Source organism: Bos grunniens, chromosome 7 (genome assembly GCF_055505025.1).
Source record: "Bos grunniens cultivar Pamir isolate PY7600 chromosome 7, Bosgru_T2T1.0, whole genome shotgun sequence".
In the NCBI taxonomy this organism is placed as follows: domain Eukaryota; kingdom Metazoa; phylum Chordata; class Mammalia; order Artiodactyla; family Bovidae; genus Bos; species Bos grunniens.
The window spans coordinates 34997397-35010149 of record NC_141171.1 but is presented as its reverse complement, the minus strand read 5'-3'; the positions used below and the strand labels follow the sequence as shown (position 1 = coordinate 35010149).

The 12753-nt window shown below is 41.8% G+C and overlaps 1 long non-coding RNA gene across 1 annotated transcript; it reads right to left on the bottom strand.

Annotated features, from left to right (window-relative positions):
• Window positions 1–931: 931 nt before the first annotated feature.
• On the bottom strand, window positions 932–1570 carry LOC147369031 (uncharacterized). The gene is made up of 2 exons (XR_015167132.1): window positions 1378–1570; window positions 932–1171 (listed from the first exon to the last, which is right to left on the bottom strand). It is a non-coding gene; the product is annotated as an uncharacterized LOC147369031 (long non-coding RNA).
• Window positions 1571–12753: the final 11183 nt, after the last annotated feature.

The following is a 12753-nucleotide window of genomic DNA, read 5'->3' as shown; positions in this document are numbered from 1 at the left end:
AGCCCACTTAAGATGAAGTATGGGTACTTTAGTACTTAGGGCATTACCCTGATTTCATCTTCTTAATGTATTTGTGTTTTCTCTTTTCCTCCAGTTGCTTCCTTTATCATCATATATTACTAAGTAAATATATTTTATCCACCTCAAGTTCCCTTTGTGGAATGAGGGAAGATAAAATAATAAGTCAATAGTATAACCAAAATTGTAAAATATGATATTATAAATTTAGATATGGAAGTGCATATATAAAAATAAATATGTAGATACATAGATAAACACATAGCAAGGTCTGCTAACAATTCCTATGGAAACAAGAAATATAAAGCCTAGCTAATGGGCTTCCCTGTTGGCTCAGTGGTAAAGAATCTGCCTGCCACTGCAGGAGACAAAGGTTTGATCCCACATGGCACAGAGCAACTAAGCCTGTGTGCCACAACTACCAAGTCTGTGCTCTAGAGCCTGGGAGCCACAACTAGTAAAGCCTGTGCATCCTAGAGCCTGTGCTGTGCAACAAGAGAAGCCACCACAGTGAGAAGTCCCTGCACCAAAAAGAAGAGTAGCCCCCACTCACTACAAGTAGAAAAAAGCCCACGCAGCAAGGAAGACCAAGAACAGCCAAAACAAATCAAATATAAAAAATAAAACCTAGCTAAGTTTCTACTCAGAGATAGTAAATCTATCATTTTTCAGAAAAGGAAAACATATTTACCTATTTATTGGTTTAACATTTTCCATACAACTAATATATTTTTACGAATTTCCTTTAAAATTTGAGCAAGAAAAACCCTAATCCAAAGAAAATCTATAAAATGATAAATTTAGGTAAGATGAAATGGATCTTTGTCTCTTAAGAATAGTTTATTTTTCCTGTTACCAAAAAGCAAGTCTGTGTGCCCAAGGCACAGTGAGGCCAAACAATATCAAAACGTCAGAGTGTGAAACAGAGACAGGTTTATTGAGAGCAAGGAGATGGGTGGCTCATGCCTTAAAAACCCCCCAAATTCCTGAAAGCTGTCAGCAAAGCCCTTTTCTAAGAAAAGTGATCGAGGGGTGTGGTTGTTGCAAACTTCTTGGTGTTGGATCCTTTGCTCAAGGGGTTGGGTCATGGTCAGGTAACGATGTTCCCGAGGCCCCGAGATACAACTTTCTCCCTCCGAGGTCCTGGTTCTGGCTAAGAGAAGACAGATCTCAGTTGGAAGCTCCCTCAGGGCCAAATCCCCAAAATCTGCCCAGCTGACATCGCTGAGGGAGCCAGGCATCCAGGACCCAGCTGGCCCTCAGGCTGCCAGTACAACAGGACCAGGTCCCACAGGCTGCATCCCAGGCAGACAGCCACTGCCATTAGGTCGCAGAGACAGGGATGAGGGGGAGATTCACCGCCAATTCAAGGTCTGAGCCGAGTAAGTGGGAGGCCATGGCGAGAGCTCTGGAGCCCTGCAAGACACAGCCCCCAGCCTGTTCACCGGCGAGTCTGAGGAGGAGTGAGCTGGAAGTCCCTGTGGAGAAGGGTGGGATCCGCCTCTTTCACTCTCCGCCTGAAGACTACCACTCCAGGGACCGCTGGTTGAATGGAACCACTAACGGTCACTTATCAACAGTTAGTTGTTTGTGGGCGGAGCTCACTGTAGCATCCTCCAATGGCTGAGCAGGATCACTAATGGTTGCTCATTGATAGTTGATTGCTTGGGGGAGGAGCCCAGACTGAAGGCTGAGCAGGAGCACAAACTGTCTGGGGTAACTGTTGCCTGGTAACAAGGTTTGAGGATAGCACACAGCTTCAGCCAACTGCTAAAGGCTGCACTCAGCAGGGCTATATTACAATTACATTTAGGGAAATTAAAACGGATCTTAGTCTCTTTGTGTGTGCGTGCTAAGTCGCTTCAGTCATGGCTGACTCTTTGTGATCCCTTGGACTGTAGCCCGGCAAGGCTCCTCTGTCCATCAGGATTCTCCAGGCAGGAATACTGGAGTGGGTTCCTATGCCTTCCTCCAGGGGATCTTCCCCATCCAGGGATTGAACCCCAGTCTCCTGCATCTTCTACTATTGGCAGGCGGGTTCTTTACTACTAGCACCACCTGGGAAGCCCTCTTTGTCTCTTAAACATAGTTTATTGTTACTATTATAAAAGTTAGGTGAAATATTTAAAATTATAGTCTCAACATACTACAACCCCTTTTAGGAAGACAAGTACTTTAAACTTAAGCTTCTTATATGGAAAAAGTTACTTTCAATATACTTCACGCACTAAACATCAGTGCTTTCTTTGACTTTGATTTTAAAATATCTAAAAAAGAATCAAGTTTGCATAATTTAAGACTGTAGACTCAAATCTCCATTTGACTTTTCTCTGCCTGTATGACTTTATAAAACCCCTAATCATGCTTTACCTCTAGATTGTTATGAGGGTTAAATGAGTTCATACAAGAAATGCTTAGAATAGTGCCTGGCATGTAGTAAGCATTTTACAAGCATTAAACTGTTGCTATTGTTGTTTGTCATTGTCTCCATCATCTAAACTATGTAAAGACTGTCTTTGCTGGTTTTTCTCCCAAGCATTGCCAGCAGTTTAACACACTACAGGTTTGTTTAAGTGATAATGATTTACCTTGGTGATGAGGGTCATTTGATTTGAAGAACATCGTATTTGTATTATCATAATGAGATAAAGCATAACTTCCTTTTTATTCAAAAGGCAGTACCAAAGAACTAAACATTCCAAGTTTATGTGAAAGAAAGTTAGACTTGCCTATGAGCAAGGTGACCTTAAAAGCATCTGAGCAGGGATGAGAAAATCCCATTCTCTAACCTGTTTCACACTCTCAGTACCAGTGACACAAAAGGAAAAGCTAGGCTGGGCCTTCTGCACCTACAGTTCAGGTCTCTGAACACTTAGGTGGTTTTCAGAAAATTTTAAACCAACGTCTGGGTGCCAAAATGTTCCCCCAACAAAACTCTTTCCAGTCCTTCAGAAATAACCCACCAGAGTCTTTTCTCCTTCCAGGCCTGTTGGCAATTGAAAAGCAAACAACAAACACAAATTGGCATCAAACTGAAGTCCTCTGCTCTTCAGTTCTGCCACTCAATAACCAATGAATTTTGCAAGTTCCTATACTTTCAGAGCCCTAGTTTCCTTAGCTGTAAAGTGGAGGTAAGGGAAGACTTGTTAATATCTGTCCAGTGATAAAGCACCTGGGCTACCTTATTCTGATGGTCTTGAGTAGAAACCACTCATCTAGTACAGGATCCATCCTACAAATCCTGACTCAGTCACATGTACCCATAATGAACTCCCTGTATATCATACAGAATCATACAGAATATAAACATCACAGCAGTACCTATTCCCTGTATTATCTACAAAAAGTCAAATGTTTCTGATACTAATTCTTTTGCTATTTCTTGCAGGAGTCTGAATTCCTGAAATCCAGCTAATAGCAGAGGGTTTTATAGGAATATAAGGATTGAGGGCAGGAGGAGAAGGGGACGGCAGAGGATGAGATGGTTGGATGGCATCACTGACTCAATGGACACGGGTTTGGGTGGACTCCAGGAGTTGGTGATGGACAGGGAGGCCTGGCATGCTGCAGTTCATGAGGTCACAAAGATTTGGACGCGACTGAGCAACTGAACTGAACTGAACTGAAGGAAGAAGGAGAGACATATGTGGGTGATAAGACTAAATGGTTCTGGTCACTTTATTTTACTAACTAAAAACAAAATCATGGAGGAGAATGGAATCCTTTACTGAGGCAGACTACAAAATTAATTGTTAAGGATTTGATCCGTTATTACTCTAGGAACAAGAGCGTATTATAAACAGTGAGGACAATGACAAACTCCAGGGCCTTTTCACTTGTACAATAAAGTATGTTATGATTGTTTACAATTTACAAAGCCCATGAAACCTACAAACACATCAATTTATAAAGAGGTATCTTTCTAGTCTCTGTTCGTGAACATGAGTACTTTTTCACCTTGAATGTACACCAGCATCAAAATGCACACTAACATATTTTACTTAAACAGTTGATCCTTGAACAGCATGACATGTAGTTCAAACTACACAGGTCCACTTACGTGCAGATTTCCTTCACTAAATACTTCCCATAATATTACACCACCCATGATCATACCACAGATGTATGACCATAGGTACAGAAGCAGAACTGTAAAGTTATGTGCAAATTTTCAACTGTGCATAAAGGTCAGCACTCCAATCCCTGCCTTGTTCAAAGACCAACTGTATACATTTAACTTAGGAACTTAAGAAACATAAATTTGTCAGGCTTTTTTTCCAGAAGTTTGGTAAATAAAAAACTATCATAGTAGTTTTGGATTAATTAAAATATGGGGAATGCTAGACAAATTTATATTATCCTTTATTTTATAAGGTGAAAAATCCCATCTGTGTTATCTAATGGCAATTTAGACAAACATTCCTGTTCTCCTTAAAGTTTTCCTCCTTTCACTGGCTTCATGCAAAGGACTTTGAGAGCCTAGGAAATGGAACAGCTACAAGATGATAAGAGTCTGGCTCCCCAAATGACCACAAAGAGGAAAATCATCTGCCCATGGACCAGGAAAACTCAGTGTCATCCAACTGAAATGCTATGGCATATTTTTTTGTAGCAGCTGTTACTCAAACCAACACAAAAATTAAATGCCTCTTATAAATAAATACATAAACATAATCACAAATCTTTTCCTAACAGAGCTACAATTTAAAACAAGATATGAGAGAATAGTGCTCAAGGGCAGACGTTAAGACATTCCTGAACAAGCAGCATCATATACGATTATCACTATCTGATAACTCCAAACAAAGGCATTGTTATAGAAAAATGGTTGTTTTTCCCCCACACATCTAAGAACTAGAAAATACCCCCAGATATAATTGTGGGTCTCAAAAAACGTGACCAACAGGTAACAATAACTCCTCTTAAGAAGAAGAGAAACACAGCCTGCTCCCCAACAGCCAAATTGAGACTCCTATCCTAGGCCCAACTGTATTTTTCCTCATCTTTTCTAATATCCCCAAACTCTTCCAGGAAATTACATTAGAGCAATTTTGTTTCAACATACTATAGGCAGCTTTATTTTGGCCTATATCTACCTGCTTAAATTTATCAGAAAGGGGTAATTTTTTGGATATACATCCATTCAGCAATCACATTCCTCCCTTTACTTGCCTGCTTTGCATTTCTTCTCTTTTCATTTCAAACTATTTATCTTAAGCCCAGACTATTCCCACCCCCCACCCCCACTCAGGCCATACCCAGTGGCATGTGGGATCTTAGTTCCCTAAGCCCCTGCATTGGAAGCATAGAGTCTTAACCAATGGACCACCAGTGAAGTCCCACTATAAGAGCCCTTTCTCTCTCTTCCTCTCAATAGAAAATAACTTCAGTATCTGGTCTTAGTAATTTACTAGACTTGCCTCCAACCTCTAAACTTCAAGGAATCATATAAAAATATTTATTGAATTTTTGAAGTCACACTGTAAGTAGAGGACACTGATTAGACCAAGTCTTACTTTCCTAAACTTGTATTTTAGACACATTTGACCAGTTTTCAAACAGATAAAAAATGGTTTCCTCACATTAAGCCATAAAAACTTTAGGTCAAATGGAATTCTCATTCATCTGAAAAAGGACTGGACCAATGTAAGAATTCAGGATGAGATGCAAGTACAGGCTTGCTTGCTAATTATTCCCTGTACTTTTTTTTCCCCCCTTCATGTAAAGATTTAAGACACAGCTTCATACATTTAGGGACATATTACTCCATTTACAGGAAATTCCTGGATGTTCTATAATTAAAAGTTAGCAGGACATCATAAAGGACTTAACAGCTCATATATGAAATAACCTATTCACATCATTTCCTGGGAACGAAAAGGGTGGCACTGAAACGAGAGGCAAACATTGCTAACTGTTCTTGGGCGTCCTTTCATTTCCATGGTACAGCAACAGCAGCTCTCCTCCGTTTCCCTCTGCCAAATGGATATGCAGCTTAGCAAGCGTGTTGAGTATCTACTACATGAAAGGCCACGGAAATTCAAGCATGGGTAAGTCATGTTTGCAGCCTCCAAGGGGCTTGTGGTCCAGGGTAACAGGTGCAATAAAAGGAATGAGATTTGGGATGATGAAAAAGTTCTGGAAATGGATAGTGGTGGTGCCTTCACGACAGCATGAATATACTTCTTGCCACTGAGCTGTGCACTTAAAAATAGTTAAGATGCTGAATTTCATGTTATATATGAGCCACTGGGGAAGCTCATATTTCACCACATAAAGAGAAGGAATAGACACTCCCTCTTTCCCTTTTCTTCAGAGGAAGAATCAATCAAGAGAAACCAACTGGCCACAGCACCTTCTCTGAGCAAGAGATGGGCAGAAAACCAGTGTGTGGGTCTTTCCCTCTGGGTTGTTCTCAGGCCCCAGCAGATGCACTGCAGCACCATCTTGGGTCACATATTGTTCCTGGATGGCGAAGCCGAGATCAGGACAGCTGGGAAATCTCTTTCCAGGAGGTGTACACAACTATGTTGTCCCTGAGGAAAATGAATTCATGGTTTTGAAAGGTGAGCTCCCCTTCAGAGGGTGACCCAGTAAAGGCAGCCGCTGGGCTCCTGCCCTCACAGAAGGTGGGGCCCAATCCAGGGGGCCCCCGTGCTTGGGAAAGGGCCCCTGTGTTTGGCTTAGTGCTTTGTCATCACCATTTTTTAAATTATTAAGAATTTTTTTCAACCAAAGGTCCCATATTATCCTTTTACACTAGTCCTACAGAAATGGGAGGACACAGCCCCTTTTCCTTTCCTTGAGAGCCTGTGTGAAGGGCAGAGAAGGGCAAAGCTCAAGAGAAAACAGTGAGACATTTCTCACATTGTGAGAAGCCAAGAACAGAGAGAGAGAAATCCACCTGGGAAAGGAGTAAAGTTGTCCTCAGAGACCAAAAGATGGGGTTGCATTACAACATACATGCATGTTTGTGCATGCACACACATGTACAGTGGAGTATGGAGCCAGTTAAAGGTGCATACAGGATACACAGGTCGTAAGTTTGAAATTCCTTCCTTTGGGGAGTACGTGGAAACTTCTGAGTTCAGTAGAAATTATACCTCTATAAAGTCTTAGAATATTCAACCCTTCAAAAAAGAGCTCTACATACTGACATTAGAGTGGGTCACATGGGGCTGGTGGAGATTGATGGGACAAAGGCTGGGATAGGCAAGGTGGCTATGTTCCTTCCCTTCTGAGCACAAACACACAATGGCACTGGTGCCGACTTCTCAGTCACCTCACACCCCAGGCTTGCAGGAGGCTTTCTGAAATGAGTGTCTCCCACCATGTAGAAAGCACCCAAGAAACTCCGAATTTCATGACACACATTTGTAGTGAAAAATTGCCTTTAAGAATGAAGGACCTTTAATGTTGTGTTGAAAAATAGATTATGTCATTATTACATAATCCTTATCTCTTTCTGTACTGTTTGAAATTTGCGGGGAGCCAGCGGGAGGACCTCCACCCATGGCAAAGGTCATGAGGAAGTAGGCTCGACATAGGCAAAGGTGGGATTGAGCCTCAGGAGTCCCCCTGGAAATTCTCGAGCATCTACCCCCATAACCAGAGCCTGCCTACTTTACTACTTTGTGCTCTCACCTACACCTCTGACTTTATGGGGGGCTGTCCCCCACCACCTCTTTCGGAGAAGGAGTTAACTTAGAGCTGCAGTTAATAAAAACTCCTGGGCGTGACAAGAGTGATTTAACCTACAAACTCCTCTGAAGGTTCTCTAGCCTGCCTGACAGGCTTGTCCGGCCACATGTGATTGCTCACAGCCTCCCAACCATGAGAGGCACGAGATGCTTTAAACCTTCTAAAAACAGGCTCCTTAGAAAAGTTAGAAAACCATTAGTATAAGTATAGTGGGCTGATTAGAGATTGTATTGGTGAAGGGTTTTTCATTGTTGAGCCACTGTTTGTTGCTAAGTCTCCACATCCCCTGCCCTTACACACATTAATGAATATATAGAAGAAATAAGTATTAACCTTTGATATTAATCATTTAGACCTTAGGCTAAGTAAATTCTTTCCTTAATTAAAACCCACTACACCCTCACCCTATAGGAATGTAACTTTATCTGGTACCTTCGGAAGGTGGAGTCTTTTTTAAGAATAATCACCCCTGGAGAAATAAGTGTCCTGGTTGACTGACCGCTGTCACAAGGAAAGGGTCATAAATTGTCAGCAGGCCCCCTGGCCAGAAGATGATGTAACACCCCTAAGACCTCTGTATACATTTGTATGAAGCACCTGACTTTGATAAAAGTCAGGACTGCTGACCCCTCGTGACTTTTGCATAACATCTCAGTGTATATACCTGTGGTGGATTCACTTAGATATATGGCAGAACCAATATAATATTGTAAAGTCTAAAAAAAAAAAAAGTAGACCATGGAAAATAAAGAATTGGGATCAGTTCTTCGAAATACTGGTCTCCCCATGTCGTTCTCTCTCTCAAACTCTGGCTGAGTGTCCATCTGGAGCGCAGAGCCCGCCATGCTTACTAAATATGCCTGGGCTTCTAAGATCTGACCGGGGAGGCCTCAGTGTCTCCTCTCCTTCAGGAGAACGGAAGGACACCTGAGGCCTACGTAAGTGGTGCAAACTTCTTGTCTTGAGGTTTTATTGTCTCCCGCGTAAATCAAGCTACTCAGCCTCTTTTCTCCACTGAATTTTCCTACTGAGCTATCCTCATTCTATTACTCTTTATATCTCTAATTAATATCTAATTGAAGCTATTGTATCCTGATCCTTGCCGACACTGTCCCCACTTCGAACTCCCTGGATCAGCTGGGGCTGGACCTCGGCAGAAATTTTTATCATGGATATATATAGCTTATTGAGGAATGTCAATTCATGAGGATGTAAACCTGATTTTCTTTTTGCCAGTAACTATTCCTAGATGTCTTAAATAAGTAATGCCTTCCTTAATATCATCCTGACCCAATTCTGTAAGTTTTTAGACATTCTGACTTATAAAAGCAGTGTCCTTTCATTTCCCAAGACTCAGTTTGACTTATTTAAAATTTCAGTGTTACATTGATTGTAATATTGTCTCTCTTACCCACCCCAACACCAAGCCCAGGTCACAGCTCTGACTTGACTGGCCTGAAGTGGACAGATGGGCTGGATGGTCTGACTTTTCCCATCTCTCCTCTCCCCTTCTTCCACCCACTGCTGCTTCCTTCCCTGTGAGAGTGGGGCTGAGACAGGAGGAAGAGAACATGAATACCCCCCTGCCTGGGCCAGGTCACAGTCCTGCCTGATGTTGGTGGTAGTTGCTCTTCTGCTCATTGTATATGCTCTCCAGGAGTCTGGTGTGGACAGACAGTGGCTCCAACATGCTCCCCGGGTAAAAGCTCACCACCCCCACCTCATTGTCCCTAATTCTCTGGCAAAGCAGACATCCAGAAAAGGAATAATAAGGGCAGTCACTCTTTTCATAGGTTCCGTGCATGCATGCATGCTAAATCGCTTCAGTCATGTCCAACTCTTTGAAGCCCCATGAACTGCTGTCCACCAGGCTCCTCTTCCATGGGATTCTCCAGGCAAGAATACTGGAGTGGGTTGCCATGCCTTCCTTATTGGCTTTCTTTAAAAGAAAAAGACAAACAGGGATTCTTCTGTTATTTCCACTTGACCTTTGGAAAAGAAGCATGTCCTCCACAGAAATGTGAGAGGGGGTAACCTGTCTTCTCCTTGTGTTGGCTGTGTGGAGGGAGAGTGGGTGCTGCTGAGCTGGTTTCTGAATTTGTTTCTATCTTAATGCTGAGGGGAGGTAGCTGAGCCACCTATCAGCTTTGTTCTGAATCAAGAAAGTGAGATTTAGCCATCATTCTGGAAAGACCTGGAGTTTTTTTGTTGCAACTGTATTAGCTTTATTAAAAATGAAATAAAAACATAGTAATATATGATCTGTGCAGTGACATTGCAGGAATACACAAAGAACAATTTCATAACACAGTGGAGGGGCTTCGCTGAGACTCTGAGAGGAAGGATCAAGGACAATTTGCTAGTGGAGAGAATGTCCAACTTATCCTGCTGGAAATGTAGAGGAAGAGCAAGGTTTCTCAACCCTGGCACTACTGACACGGAGGCCAGATAATTCTTCACTGTGGGAGGCTTTCATGCATCCCTGATCCCTTCCCACTAGATGACAGTAGAATCCCTCTCCAAGTTATGACAACCAAAAATGTCTCTAGACGTTGCCAACTATCTCCCAGCAGATCAAAACTGCCTCCGACTGAAAACCACTGGGGTAGATTACTACAGGCAGGTGGGAAATCATGATCAAAGGCCTGAAGTGTGATGCAGCAGGACATTTTTTAATCCTAGGCATAGTTCCACATTACTAAAGTGTTAGGGCAATGCTGGGAGTACCTGGAGGTGGGAATGGAGAAGCATGGGAGACTGATAACAGAGGGCCTGAGAGCACAAGCAGAGGTACAGGAATGTCATCCTTTTGGGTAAGTCTCAGAAAAGAAAGTGACATACAGGCTTTGAGTTTCAGTTCCATGGTAAGAGGACATGGAGAGAATAAGACCTCAGGGAGTTGGATCACTCAGGAGCTGTGTAAAAATCAAGACACACGATGAGGCAAAGCACCTGATCAGGTGGAGCAGGTTGATGTGTGTGCAGGAGACCTGGGTGGATGGCCCTGAAGCTGATGACAAGAGCATAAAGAAGGATAGGTGATTACACTCTGTGGCTGAGAGGAGAAAAAAGTGTGCACGTACTGACTTGTGGGGGCCTTTTTTTCCCCCTTTTGTTGGTAAATTTAAGATCTTAGACTACAGAGATGTATTTCATCTTGACTGTTTTCTGGATTTTTCAAGGATGAAGTATTTTGATTTCAACCAACAAAGATGTTATATTTTGATCCCTACCGCTTTACATAATTTGTTTCAATACTCGAAGCATCACAAACAACACAGTTGTGTTTTGTCAATAGTTTAGAATCCCACATTTCAAATGCTGTTGTGACATTACTCCAACATCGGCCAAACTATCAGCAAAAAGTTATCATTTAAAAATTTTTGTTTATTTATTTTATTTTTGGCTATGCTGGATCTTCTCCACCACACAAGTTTTTCCCTACTTGCAGTGAGTGGGGGCTACTCTTGAGTGGCAGCACGTGGGCCTCTCACAGTAGTAGCTTCTCTTGTTGCAGAGCACAGACTATGGGGTACGTAGGCTTCAAGAGTTGTAGCCGTGAGCTCTAGAGCACAGGCTCAATTGTTTTGGCACACAGGCCTAGTTGCTCCATGGCATATGGGATCTTCCTGGATCAGGGACCAAACCAATGTCTCCTGAATTGACAGGCGGATTCTTTATCACTGAGTCACTAGGGAAGACCAAGTTATCATAGTTTTGATTTTACATCTGGAAAACGTTAGAGAGGTCAAGGTACTGTAAGGAGAAGAAGAGAGAGCCTAACCAAGTATTTGATACAAATGACTTTGTCCCAGGTTGGCACTTTTTTTTTTTTTTTTTTAAAGAGAACATGGATACCACTTAGCTTTAAGGCAGTATGAATAAACTCCAATGCTAATATTTCTGAAAAACTACGTAGTAACTGTATATATACAAACACAAAGCAGTGTTTGTCCTAAAATTGATAAACAAACATCATACATTTTTAACGTACTATACGGAGAGATTCTTTTAAAAGGAGATTCAGCTCCTAAATAAACTTTTCATGGTAAGCAACCCAGAAAGCAAACTTTATTAATGTCTTTTGCTGTTCTTCTCAGTGGCCCAGATCATTTACACTGATAAGCAGCAGCTGAACTACACACAAAGTTCTTGATAAACAGCAGCTAAGGGAGGGCAGGAAAGGGGCAAAATTCAACTCTGGTGACATAAACCTTGAGGCAAATCCAAAGACTAGCATATGTGGTAGCAAAAGTGCCCCCAAATGACACAGAAAGGCATTTGCCCAATCACTTAAGTATATTTTTTGAATTTAATGTTACAAGAATGTGAAAATGATTCCATTTCCTGCTTGATACATTCTTTCCCAGTTTCTTGCAGGTCTAAATAAAGATTTAAAGACTCTTCATATAACACATAATAATGGGAAGGGAAGAAGGAAACTAAGGAAGTGAAGAAAGGAGGGGAAAAGGAGGTTAAGAGCAATTTGCATTTCTCTTATGTTCTATGCATATGAAACAACTATAATCAATATCACTACTGATTTGGTTTCAAGCAAGCCTTTGTGTGGATCACAGTAAACTGTGGGAAATTCTGAAAGAGATGGAAATACCAGACCACCTGACCTGCCTTTTGAGAAATCTGTATGCAGGTCAGGAAGCAACAGTTAGAACTGGACATGGAACAACAAGACTGGTTTCAAAGATGAAAAAGAGTATATCAAGGCTGTATATTGTCACCGTGCTTATTTAACTTCTATACAGAGTACATCATGAGAAACACTGGGCTGGATGAAGCACAAGCTGGAATCAAGGTTGCTGGGAGAAATATCAATAACCTCAGATATGCAGATGACACCACCCTTATGGCAAAAAGTGAAGAACTAAAGAGCCTCTTGATGAAAGTGAAAGGGGAGAGTGAAAAAGTTGGCTTAAAGCTCAACATTCACAAAACAAAGATCATAGCATCTGGTCCCATCACTTCATGGCAAATAGATGGGGAAACAGTGGAAACAGTGGCAGACTTTGTTTTGGG